Source organism: Salmo trutta, chromosome 2, assembly GCF_901001165.1.
Source record: "Salmo trutta chromosome 2, fSalTru1.1, whole genome shotgun sequence".
Lineage (NCBI taxonomy): Eukaryota > Metazoa > Chordata > Actinopteri > Salmoniformes > Salmonidae > Salmo > Salmo trutta.
The window spans coordinates 60,430,706-60,444,615 of record NC_042958.1 but is presented as its reverse complement, the minus strand read 5'-3'; the positions used below and the strand labels follow the sequence as shown (position 1 = coordinate 60,444,615).

General features: G+C 40.1%; 1 protein-coding gene across 1 annotated transcript in view; it reads right to left on the bottom strand.

Annotated features, from left to right (window-relative positions):
- The window catches only part of LOC115163289 (SH3 and multiple ankyrin repeat domains protein 1), a 64,311-nt gene extending 51,018 nt beyond the window's left edge, over nt 1–13,293 (bottom strand). Inside the window, exon 1 of the mRNA XM_029715051.1 lies at nt 12,944–13,293. The gene's annotated coding sequence lies outside the window, so the exon portion shown is untranslated. The remainder of the gene's footprint in view (nt 1–12,943) is intronic.
- Nucleotides 13,294–13,910: the final 617 nt, after the last annotated feature.

Genomic DNA, 13,910 nt, shown 5'->3' with positions numbered 1-13,910 from the left:
TTCTAAAGCCATGACATCATTTTCTGGAATTTTCCAAGCTGTTTAAAGGCACAGTCAACTTAGTGTATGTAAACGTCTGACCCACTGGAATTGTGATACAGTGAATTATAAGTGAAATAATCTGTCTATAAACAATTGTTGGAAAAATTACTTGTGTCATGCACAAAGTAGAAATCCCAACCGACTTGCCAAAACTATAGTTTGTTAACAAGAAATTTGTGGAGTGGTTGAAAAAGGAGTTTTAATGACTCCAACATATGTGTATGTAAACTTCCGACTTCAAGTGTATGCTGGCAAAATACATCCCTGACCGTTCTCACTGCAAAAAAGCTGCAGATTAGCAGCAGCGAACGGAGAGGTCGGTGTCTGTGTCAACTTGCAGCAGGCAGCCAAGTCTGCTGTCACTTAGTCAGAACGTGCATTAGTTTAATCTACCCTTGCCCCATGTATTAAATATTATGCACATTGATAGCAAACATCCTCCCCATGTGATTTATCATAGTAGCCGGCAGCAGCAATCTAAATGATCAGACCAAAAACATGCAAGGAAAAGTGATTGGGTGAAATGATGAAGCGAGTGGATGGAGAAATACAGCTTCACTCTATCCAATCAGAGCAGCAGGATCAACGTACAGCCCACCCTTCTCTTTACAGACAGGCAAACTAGCCAGTTGAGTTATTTAGACCACATATGACTGACTTGAAGACAGTACAGAATGGTTTAGAAACTCTGTGACTGACTGACATGAGAAATATGCTTGCTGGCACCTGAAAATAACTTTTTTTCACGGATAATTACAGAACATACTCGGAACATAATCGTATCCAGAAAATTGCCCATATCCGTTACAATACTTGTTTTGTCCGACTACTCGGCACACCCCTATATGAAAGTTAACTGTGATCAGTTGTGGATTCAATCCCCCGATTCTGTTGAAAAATGTTTCTTAAACGGAAGAAAATGGAACGAAGCGAGAATAAACATAACTGAATTTGTCCAATAGGAACTCTCGTTTGCAACTGTTGGACTAAGGATTACACCTTAGATCAGCTAGATGCAGGCAAGATTGTGCAAGGCTGTATTGAATGTGTCAATGTCTGTCGCCTTGATTACTCAAATTTCTCTCGACCAGTAAACTTTCATTCATAGGTTAGGTTGTAGCAACCTCATGATGGGTATAGGGAAAATGTGAGTATCATCTAGTTGCCTAAACCTATCAATGTTACATTGAGCTGGGGGAATGGAATATGAATGACAGTTATCCAATATGCTGTAAGAGAAGAAAAAAAATTGTCTCCCTCATCTTAAACAGCACCAAACGCTACTGTGCAAAATGCTGCATCATATGATGCAAAATGCATCATACAAGCTGAATTTCTATATTTTGAAAGTTCTATATATTGAAAACTTGATAGGTGACATGCAAAACATTTTGGGACTATATCAATGATGGACTAATAAAACAAATACCAAAAGATCGTTTTGGGGTGGAATTTTCCTTTAAAGGCACAGCATTCCACTCTCTTTCACACTCACTCTCTCCTCTCCCTCGCTCTCTATGTAGGACAGAGCATGAGTATAGATATATTTTCAGTGTATTGGTCCCCAGAAACTAGAATAGGAGAGTATCCAAGGAACAGATTGTCCCACTTTTACGTCCTGTGAAAGTAGAGCGGCCAAGTTCTGTCCTCCATATCTCTCTCTTTCACTGGGTCTCCGTCCTTCTACCGCTTTCACGCTGCTAGTCCCCTCTATTTAGATATGGGACAGTTAGGGATGTGCTGTAGCCTAGGTCTATTTCAAAAATAGAGAGACTGACGGAATAAACACATTTAATGAGACAGGGGGCGTTGATAAGTTATATGGGAGGTACTGTACCTACGAGTGGGTCATTGGTCATCGAAGTGGGGAGTGGTCAGAGTTATCAGAGCTCTGACGTAGATAGTTACTCCCATGAGAGAAGATGAGGAAGAAGAGCTACAGTCGCTTCTGAAAGTCTACACACCTCTTGCACAGTCCTCACATTTTGCGGCGTTATATTTTTTTTATCTCAAAACGGAATAAATTGGATCTTTTTCCTACCGATCTACACAAACTACTGAACATTTTCAAAGTTAAAGAAAATGATAGATAATTTTCCAAATGAATAACAAACTTTAAAAAAACATGTCTACACACCCCAGAGTTAATACTTGGTGGAAGCACATTTGGCAGCCATTACAGCTGTGAATAATTTTGAATAATATTCTACCAACTTTGCAAAACTCTTAGGGCAATATTTATCCATTGTTTTGGTCAAAATTGCTCAAGCTCAGTAAATTTGGTTGGGAGTTCATTGATGGGCAACCATATTCAAACCGTCTCAGATTTCAAGCAAATTTAAGTCAGGACTGTGGCTGGAACACTCAGGAAAACTCAACACCTCTTGGAAAAGCCATTTGACATTAAATTGTGTAATTGTCCCAGTGATAAATTAAAACTCTATCCCAGGGTTTTCAGAAGACTGAGGCGGGTTTTCCTCTAACGTTTTACCAGGGCTTTGCTCCTTTCATATTTATTTTGATCCTGACAAACTCCCCAGTCCCTGCAGGTGACAAGCATACCTGTAGCATGATGCGCCACCACAATAGTTGTTTTACATTTAATTTTAAAACAGAAAAATATAAAGATTGTGCAAGGGGTGTGTAGACTTTCACTAGGCACTGTAAGCTTCAGTGGATAATTTCTGAAGGGCGGCTGCAGTACTCAATACAGGCCACAAACACTCAATACAGGCCATGTTGTATGCTAGCTACGTTTCTAACTACTGTTTTATAACAAACTGAGGCAGCACTTGATGCAAAAATTCAATGTGAGACAGTCAACTATCTAAAATGTATACATTTTCAGATTTTGCAGGTAAATACAATTAAATGTCTGTCAAAAATAAATGTCTGGTGCCTTAAAAATGTATTTTAAATCAGATAAAAACAAATAATAGTATAATTCAGCATCCTCAACAGTGATTATCTTACCCTAAATTCATGGGGAAATGAAATTCAAACAGTTATTCAAACAGACATTATGTCTAATAATTAATTAAGTGCTTGATTAAAATAATTACCCCGAGCCTACACTATTTGGTAAACATTTCCCAACTCTTTGATCTACACATAAGCCTCCCCATCCAACAACCTCACTTCACAAAGGGTCATCCTTTTTCTGGAAACATCTAGCCATCCCCCAAGGTTACAGATAGGCTGACAAGGTTTCAAACAGACAGCTTGGAATCACACTCATAGACAGCTATCACACTCATCTGTGCTGAGTCTCGCTAGAAAGCAGCTAAGGTGACAGACCACTCAATCCGGGCTAGGCTGGCGGTGGTCTAGTGCATATCAAAAGTGGGCTCTCTTTCCCCACCAGACTGGGTGTAAATGGGTCAGGTGGAATGTGTGTTGAGGGCCTTGCCTGCCTGGGATAGGCTAAACTTGGTGGGGAGGGTGGGGAGCCTACTGTGCAGAGCACATTTTAGCTCTAATGTCCCCAATGCTATTTTTGAAAGCTCCCTTTCTACCGGAATGTAATTCTTTGGTTTTCAAGCTGATAAATGTATTACATTTACAATTAACTTTTAAATCTTTCTACACTGAACAAAAATATAAATGCAACATGTAAAGTGTTGGTCCCATGTTTCATGACCTATTTCTCTCTAATTTTGTGCACAAATTAGTTTACATCCCTGTAAGTGAACATTTCTCCTTTGCCAAGATAATCCATCCACCTGACAGGTGTGGCATTTCAAGAAGCTGATTAAACAGCATGATCATTACACAGGTGCATCTTCAGCTGGGGACAATAAAAGTCCACTTTAAAATGTGCAGTTTTGTCACACAACACAATACCACAGATGTCTCAAGTTTTTAGGGAGTGTGCAATTGGCATGCTGACTGCAGGAATATCCACCAGAGCTGTTACCAGATAATTTAATGCTAATTTCACTACTATAAGCCACCTCCAACGTCCTTTTAGAGAACTTGGCAGTACGTCCAACCAGCTTCACAACCGCAGACCACGTGTAACCATGCCAGCCCAGGACCTCCACATCCGGGTTCTTCACCTGCGGGATCTTCTGAGACCAGCCACCCAGACTGCTGTTGAAACTGAGGAGTATTTCTGTCTGTAATAAAGCCCTTTTGTGGGGAAAAACTCATTCTGATTGGCTGGGCCTGGCTCCCCAGTGAGTAGGCCTGGCTCCCAAGTGGGTGGGCCTATGCCCTCCCAGGCCCACCCATGATTGCGTTTATATTTTTGTTCAGTATAGTAACATTGTGCAGACTGCAGACTCTGTATGAGCTAGACTTATGCAGATCGTATTACCAACACAATCCCGTCATCAAATGTTTCCTCAAGAATTTAGATTAATGACTCAATATCTGGGGCTTTCCATTTGGAATAATCCATTACTTTCCAATGAACTTAATGTATTGTGGGGGGGCAGTATATGGGGGATTCAGGGCAATAACAAACATGCTGTTAAATTAATATAGTACAAATTCATTGTTTTAACACCTATTTCCAATGTGAGGTGGCTGTCCCAAACCCTGACTCCTAAACTTCATGTTTGAAAATTAAGCAATTCATTATTTTACACATATTTTAACAGTATTATTTTAATAGAACATCTTGAGTTGTTCATTTATAACATTAAAATGTACTCATCTAAATAGTAGTTTTGTTCATTTTAAAACATCTTTCAAAAAAAAAAGTGTGCCCACCTTCTGATGTCACTACCGAATCACACACATTAAAAGAGTGTAGAATGTGTGCCTTATGCCGTATCCCTAAAAATATCACCAGGTGATGGGAAAGCACCCCTCTCCAGCATGGCCACATGGAGTAGTCTGTCTGCAAACATTTTGGAGAAAATGAGTGAGCAAGTCTGTAAATGATGTATTTTTAAAAAGTGTCACAACTGAACATCTAATATACGGTTTTGGGACTAAAATATGTTTGCTTGGACGTACACTACCGTTCAAAAGTTTGGGGTCACTTAGAAATGTCCTTGTTTTTGAAAGAAAAGCAAATTTTTTGTCCATTAAAATAACATCAAATTGATCGGAAATACAGTGTAGACGTTATTAATGTTGTAAATCATGGCTTCTGGTTGGGATATGTATGTGCGGTCATTGTGGGGATGACGTTGTCAATACACTTACAGTGCCTTCAGAAAGTATTCAAACCCCTTGGCTTATTCCACTTTTTGTTGTGTTACAACCTGAATTCAAAATGGATAATAAAATAATATAACAATATTTACCCATCTCCAATACTCCATAATGAGCCCATAATGACAAAGTGAAAACATCTTTGGAAATGTATTGAACATTTTAGACAGAAATATCTCATTTCCATAAGTATTCACACCCCAATACATGTCAGAAACATCTTTGACATATACAGCTGTGAGAGTTTCTGGGTAAATCTATTAGAACCTTGCATACCAGGATTGTACAATATTTGATGTTATTCTTTTTAAATTCTTCAAGCTCTGTAAAGTTGGTTGTTGATCATTGCTAGACAGCCATTTTCAAGTCTTGCCATAGATTTTCAAGCCAATTTAAGTCAAAACTGTAACTAGGTCATTCAGAAATATTCAACATCGTCTTGGTAAGAATCTCCAGTATATATTTGGCTTTGTGTTTTAAGTTATTGTCCTGTTGAAAAGTGAATTTGTCTCCTCGTGTCTGTTGGAAAGTAGACCTTTTTCTTCTAGGATGTTACCTGCGCTTAGCTCTATTCCGTTTTTTTTACTCCCTTAGTCCTTGCCGATGACAAGCTACCCATAACAGGATGCAGCCACCACCACGCTTGAAACAAAGCCGTAATGACCCTCGTTATGTTTGGAGGAAAAAGGGGGAGGCTTGCAAGCCAAAGAACACCATCCCAACCGTGAAGCACAGGGGTGGCAGCATCATGTTGTCGGGGTGCTTTGCTGCAGGAGGGACTGGTGCACTTCACAAAATAGATGGCATCATGAGGAAGGAAAATTATGTGGATATATTGAAGCAACATAAAGACATCAGTCAGGAAGTTAAAGCTTGGTCACAAATGGGTCTTCCAAATGGACAATGACCCCAAGCATACTTCCAAAGTTGTGGCAATTGTCCGTAGAGCTCCGAGACAGGATTGTGTCGAGGCACAGGGTAGCAAAACATTTCTGCAGCATTGAAAGTCCCCAAGAACACAGTTGCCACCATCATTCTTAAATGGAAGAAGTTTGGAACCACCTATACTCGTCCTAGAGCTGGTCGCCCGGCCAAACTAAGCAATCGGGGGAGAAGGGCCTTGGTCAGGGAGGTGACCAAGAACCCAATGGGAGAACCTTCCAGAAAGACAACCTTTTCTGCAGCACTCCACCAATTAGGCCTTTATGGTAGAGTGGCCAGACAGAAGCCACTCCTCAGTAAAAGGCACATGACAGCCCGCTTGGAGTTTGCCAAAAGGCACCCAAAGGACTCTCAGACCAAGAGAAAGAAGATTCTCTGGTCTGATGTAACCAAGATTGAAGTCTTTGGCCTGAAAACCAAGTGTCACGTCTGGAGGAAACCAGGCACCGCACATCACCTGGCCAATACCATCCCTACACTGAAGGATGGTGGAGGCAGCATCATGCTGTGGGGATGTTTTTCAGAGGCTCACCTTCCAACAGGACAACGATCCTAAGCACACAGCCAAAACAACACAGGAGTGGCTTCGGGACAGCTGTCTGAATGTCCTTGAGTGGCCTAACAAGAGCCCGGACTTGAACCCAATCAAACATCTCTGTAGAGACTAAAAATAGCTGTGCAGCGATGCTCCCCAACCAACCTGACAGAGCTTGAGAGGATCTGCAGAGAAGAATGGGAGAAACTCCCCACATACAGGTGTGCCAAGCTTGTAGCGTCATACCCAAAAAGACTCAAGTCTGTAATCGCTGCCAAAGGTCCTTCAACAAAGTACTGAGTATAGGGTCTGAATACTTATGTACATGTGATATTTCAGTTTTTTATTTTTAATACAATTGCAAAAAATTTAAAAAATAGGTTTTGCTTAGTCATTATGGGTTATTGTGTGTAGATTAATGAGGAAACAAATCAATTTAATACATTTTATAATAAGGCTGTAACGTAACAAAATGTGGAAAAAGTGAAGGGGTTTGAATACTTTCCCGAATGCACTGTACGTCTGTCCACCTGACAATGTATGTTGTAAGAAGTGTGCTGAAAGTTTGGGGAAAATAGGTTATACATTTGAAAAAAAAAGTGGTTACCCCCAATTTGCACAACTTCTGTAGAATGACCCTTAAACAGTAGCGTAATATGCACACGAGGCAGCACACTTTCTCCCCAGCTCCCTCCTCTCATGGCTGGCACGGTTTCACCGAGTGCATTAAAATGCCATGAAAAGAGCGACTGAACATTAAAGGGATCTCTGCTGCAGGTATCTTACTGTTTCACAACCACAGCAGAAAGACAGAAACACATAGGGCCAGTGGGAATATATATATCAGGTTGAGAGAAAGGAAAGAGAAGAACCTGTCTCTGGGTCATTTCAATGGCCCAATATTCCACTGTAATCTGAGTGAGACTCACTTAATATGTATGCCTGTTAGTACAAATGGTTCTGGTTGCAATTGTGAGGAACAGAAGCATACAAGATCCTAATAAACGCTGTCAGATATGGCTGACAACTGGGGACTATGATGTCAGGTCTTGTTAAGGTTTGTTCTGTAACTCATTACTGTAGTGCGATTAGTTTTGGAGACTGTACTTATTGACTATTAGGCACTTATTTGAGGGATGGAGTATAGGCCACTGATGATTGCTCTTCATCTGGCTCTGTGTTGGACTAGTTCTTAGAGCCTGTTATTACAGTGGAATCATTAGCTAGGAATTGTGGTGTTTCAGCAGAAGGGGAATGAAATTACTAGAGTATAATTCTGTCGTTAAACCTACATTATGGTTTTGTTATTGGAATATAAGAGCAACTGACAATGTACGATTAGATTATTTAAACATTTTTTTTTTTTTTTACAGTGCTCTATTATGATGGCTATGTAGCAGTTTACCAGCTCCAGCTTTGCTGGCTTGTCCTCTAGTCTACATATTTACCCTAGGGACTGTCCTATGTAATATGAAAGGATTGCAGAGTCAGGTGGAACAGCTATTTTGTTGTGTTGCACCATCTTATTGAGTGTTGCTCTGGCAGGCTGTTACGCCAGTTACAGTAAACAACAATCGAATGCTCGTTAAAAGGATATATCTGAGGATAGCTTTCTGAAGGCCTTTAATTGATGGCACTTAAGCAACAGAGCATATAGGACGTTTGACTTGAGTAGTCCTACGTTTTTGACACAAATAATATGTTGATCTAGTTGTGAGTGTGTGTGTGTGTGTGTGTGTGTGTGTGTGTGTGTGTGTGTGTGTGTGTGTGTGTGTGTGTGTGTGTGTGTGTGTGTGTGTGTGTGTGTGTGTGTTTGTCCCATCTGCTGCACTCCAGTTGTGATTTCCCCATGGGAGTGAATTAAGCTATGTTGTATTGTAAATTCTGCATCTTACTGTGCAGTAGCTCGGAATTCACCCTCTTTATTCCTTGTAGGAGTCTCGCTGCCACAAAAACATGGTCAACATGTCTCCCTCTTGTCTTCCCCACTCTCCATAATAAACCCTTGAGAGATACTGCAGCAAACACCAGAGTTAAATCTCCTACACAGTGACCTGTCCATTGCTCTCCTTTATTCAGAAATTATAGTAGGGGTACAAAGGGAAATTTCCCATTTCTGTCAAGTGGAAAAGCGCCCAATGAGACTAAGAGCATTGTGGTATACATTCATGCTTTCTTTCATTGTTGTGCTTTCCATGAACCCCATTTTCTTTCGGTTAATTTGATCTCATTACGCTTTGAATGTAATTTCACCATCTTTGTGGAATTAAACTGCAGTTCTGTGTATTTTCTCCTCTCTGTAAATGAATTCCCAGTTTCCCATAGAAAATATAAGTGTCTGTAGTAAGACTGGTATAATGTACACTAAGTCCAGAGAGAGGCAGGCATAGCCAATTACTTTCTGTATCTATAAGATCAAAGTCTCCTTGAGTTGCAGCTCATGCGCATGTCTTACACCATTGACGCATAGCACATTCCATTCATATAACAAGCTAATATGACTGTTTTTTTATGCCAGGCCATGACCCCAGAGATACAACTAAAATGGTGTGTGGCTGTCTTCAAGTACACTGTTACTTAGTGCTCTCGGCAAAGCCTGAACCCATGAATAGAGAGATCAGGTAATGGTATCTATTTTGTTGACAAGCATCAGAAAAGGAAGTGTGTGAAATTGGGTGTTGATGAGTTCTGCGATGATTCTCCTCACCTTTCCATTTCCTCATTCTACCCCTCTGAACTCCCACAGCAAGATGCAATGCATTTTATAACTCTAATAGTTTATGCACCCATTGGATCAATATTGCCTTTCCAAAATTGTAGTACATAGGATGTAGGGTTGCAAAGGGAGGGTATATTACTGGAAACTTTCTAAGTTTACCAGTAAACTACCGGAATCTGGGTAACTTTAAATTCTTGGGTGGAATTTTATCAGATGACATTTAGTGGCGTTCTTGGGTACCTCCGATTATCACAGGTGTCTAATTATCTCTAATCTCTGGCCCTCTGTGTGGCATTATCACATGTAAAATATATTAAAATAATCAAATAAAATTATTTTAAAATAATATATAGAATGACGAAGCTGTAAAACATTATCATAAATATAAACCATCAACTTAGCGAATAGCATTGGTGTTTAATATGAAATGAAATATCATTTTCATTTGACTATGTCCATATGTCTTTGTTGTAAATGTTTTGGCAACAAACTTGTTGCAGTTGTGAAAAAAAGTCAATATTTGGAAGAGTTGCAGAGTTCATTGAAAATAATACCATTGTTGATTAGATGCTTTTTTCATTAATTAGGCTATTTTCGCTTGAACCATATGGTTTATCCACTAGAAATTCATGGATAGTATTGTCACAGATGTAAAAAAATATACAATATAAATACATTTGTAAAAAGTTATTCAAGCATAAATTACCTAAATTACCATAGATTACCAAAATTACAGAAGATTGCGGTAAATTACCGGTAGCTTTGCAACCTTACTCATTCTTCGGCTCTAGTTTGTACATACCTAACCATTTCCCAATCCTGGTCCAAGTGGGGCACTACCGTACGTATTAAGGAATCATTCACACTAAGAAAACTCAATTTAAATGGATAAGTGATGGAGTTATATTAATCTACTCTTAAATTGCTACTTCAGGATTTTGGCAATGAAGCCCTTTATTTACTTCCTCGGAGTCCGATGAACTCATGGATACCATTTTTATGTCTCTGCGTGATGTTTGAAGGAAGTTTCTAACAAGCGTTAGCATAATTGCTAACTAGCGTTAGTGCAATGTCTGGAAGGCTATAGTAACTGCTAGCATGCTAGTAGATACATAGACTTCCAGTCATAGCACTAATGCTAGTTAGCATTGGCTTGCAAAACTTTCTCTAACTTCCTTCATACTGAATCCAGATATATGCAAATTATATTCATGAGTTCATCTGACTCTGGGGAAGTAGATAAAGGGCCAAAATCCCGAAGTATCCCTTTAAGTGATATGCCCGATACACGAGTGTTGGCTTTGAAGAACCCCCGTGATCATGTAATCCCTGTACTGTCCCACTTTGTATTCATACCCATTGACTTATTCTACATTTTGTTGTGTTACAGCCTGAATTCAAAATTGATTAAATATGTTTTCACTCACCCACTCACCCATCTCACCCATGACAAAGTGAAAACATGTTTTTTGACATTTTTGCAAATTGATTGAAAATAAAATACAAAAGGATCTAATTTACATAAGTATTCACACCCCCTGAGTCAATACATGTTAGAATAACCTTTGGCAGTGATTATAGCTGTGAGTCTTTCTGGGTAAGTCTCTAAGAGCTTTGCACACCTGGATAGTACAATACTTACATAATTATTAAAAACATCTTCAAGCTCTGTCAAGTTGGTTGTTGATCATAGCTAGATTGCCATAGATTTTAAAGCTGATGTTGCCCTTTCCTGCAGTCAATGACCAAAAGAGCCCTCTTTGGCCTCATGGGTGGAATGTTATTAATATTTTTTTAGAATCTCATCATTAATTAAAAAAAAAAAGTAAACTGGTGTTTCCGTGTCAAACATTTGTGTTATATTTCAGTCTTCTGTATATAAAGTGTAACATTGGGATGCAAACTCAAAATGTAATACATTTCAACTCTATATCTATTTTAAAGTTGACATGTTTAAGACTACCAAGAATCACTGTGTGACCCTGATTTAGCCCACTGCAGTAAAATGTTAAGTCCAAACTGTAACTAGGCCACTCAGAAACATTCAATGTAATCTTGGTAAGAAAATCCAGTGTATATTTGGCTTTGTGTTTTAGATTATTGTCCTGCTGAAAGGTTCATTTGTCTTCCAGTGTCTTTAGGAAAGCAGACTGAGCCAGGTTTTCCTCTAGGATTTTGCCTCTGCTTAGCTCTATTCAGTTTATTTTTATCCAAAAAACTGACAAGCATACCCATAACATGATGTAGCCACCACCATGCTTGAAAATATGAAGAGTTGTACTCAGTGATGTGTTGTATCTGCCCCAAACACACTTTTTATTTAGGACACGTTTTGCAGTTTTTCTTTATTGTCTTATTGCAAACAAGATGTATGTTTTAGAATATTTGTATTCTGTACAGGCTTCCTTCTTTTCACTTTGTCATTTAGGTTAGTATTGATTGTGGAGTAACTACAATGTTGTTGATCCATCCTCCGTTTTCTCCTATTACAGTCATTCAACTCTGTAACTGTTTTAAAATCACCATTGGCCTCATGGTGAAAACCCTGAGCAGTTTCCTTCTTCTCCGGCAACTCAGTTAGGAAGGACACCTGTATCTTTGTAGTGACTGGGTGGATTGATATACCATCCAAAGTGTGATTAACACCATGCTCAAAGAGATATTCATTGTCTGCCTTTAAAATGTTGACCCAGTTACCAATAGGTACCCTTCTTTGTGAGGCATTGGAAAACCTCCTTGGTCTTGGTGGTTGAATATGTGTTTCAAATTCACTCCTCGACTGAGGACCTTTATAGATAATTGTATGTATGGGGTACAGACATGAGGTAGTCATTCAAAAATCATGTTAACCACTATTAGTCCATTCAACTTCTTATGTGACTTGTTAAGAAAATGTTTACTGCTGAACTTATTTAGGCTTACCATAACAAAGGGGTTGAATACTTATTGACTCAAGACATTTCAGCTTCCTATTTTTTATTCATTTGCAAAAAGTCCTATTTGACATTATGGGGTATTGTGTGCAGGCCAGTGACACAGAATCTCAGTCAAGGGGTGTGAATACTTTCTGTATAATGCATAAAACTTTATAGATTATATTAGACCTCTTCACCACCATCATTCTGTAGTACACCCCCCCCCCCCCCCGCTTTCTCAACACAGACTCCAGCTCTGCGCTCACTTCCCTCTCTAAAGAACACAGCGCCTTTCCAGCTCACACTCCTCTCTGTTCAAATCATGCATCGCTGAGACTATGCCACAAACCTCTTGCGTATATCCAAGCTTGCTTCTAAGCGTCTTACCTTTCTCTTTTTGCACAGTGGATCTCTGTCATCAAACCATCGCCCCTATCCTATTACTCGCTGTGCCTTCGCCTTCCTGACACTTCTCCTGTCACCTATCTCGGTCGGTCCCCAATCACCAAAACCTGCTCTACATTGCTGTGGCTCTCATGATTTACCTACTAATGTTACTCTAGTAATTATTCTTTAAGACAATACATCAGCATATAACTAAAAAGAAACCTGAAGCATAAATACCTTTTACTGGACTGTGTTCTGTTTCTTTGTATCCGCAGTGACCTCCTTTATACACCCACAAAGAGAGCAAGGAGGACCAGTGGAGATGAGTAAAGATCCAGAAGGACAAATAAGGAAAGATAAAAAAATAGCAAATGTTTTTCCCTCCATTCAAAATGACATTTTCAGCTCTTCCCACTCTATAAATGAGTATCAATGGGACCCAGAGCAACTGCACTGAGCAGCAGCCTCTACTTCGAGGGGGATCTGACAACCTCTTTCTCACACACATACACACACCCTTTCACCTGCCCTACCCCCTCTATAGCGCTGTCTCCATCTCTCCCTCGCACACACACTCACACACTCTCCCTCTCCAATGTGGCTCATTCAAACAGCCCTTCTCTCTCTCTCTCTCTCTCTCTCTCTCTCTCTCTCTCTCTCTCTGTGTGTCTCTCTCTGTCTCTGTCTCTCTCTGTCTCTTTCTCTCTCCCTCTGTCTCTGTCTCTCCCTCTTTCTCTCTCCCTCTCTCTCTGTCTCTCTCTCTCTGTCTCGCTGTCTCTCTCCCTCTCTCTCTCTCCCTCTCTCCCTCTCCCTCTCTCCCTCTCTCTCTCTCCCTCTCTCTCTCGTAGGTGGATCTCACTCATTCACTTTCCTCCCTCTCCCTTTACCTCAATTTTCCACTCACTCACTCACTCTAGCTGCTCTTGTTACTCTCTATTCTGACTTTCTATCCCTCTCTCTCCCTCTCATCCTACCCCTCTCGCTCGCTCTCTCTCACAAACACACACTTTCATATTCCCTCTTGTCCCCCAATATTCAACCTCCCTCTCACACACTGTCCTTCTCCTTGTCCCTTGCTATTCTCTCTCCCTGCCTCCAACCTTCTCTCACATACATTCTCCCTTCTCTCATGATTTTATGCCCCCCCCCCCCCCCGGTGTACATCTACCACTGAACCTGCCGTCTCCAGCCTCTGTAGTACTGT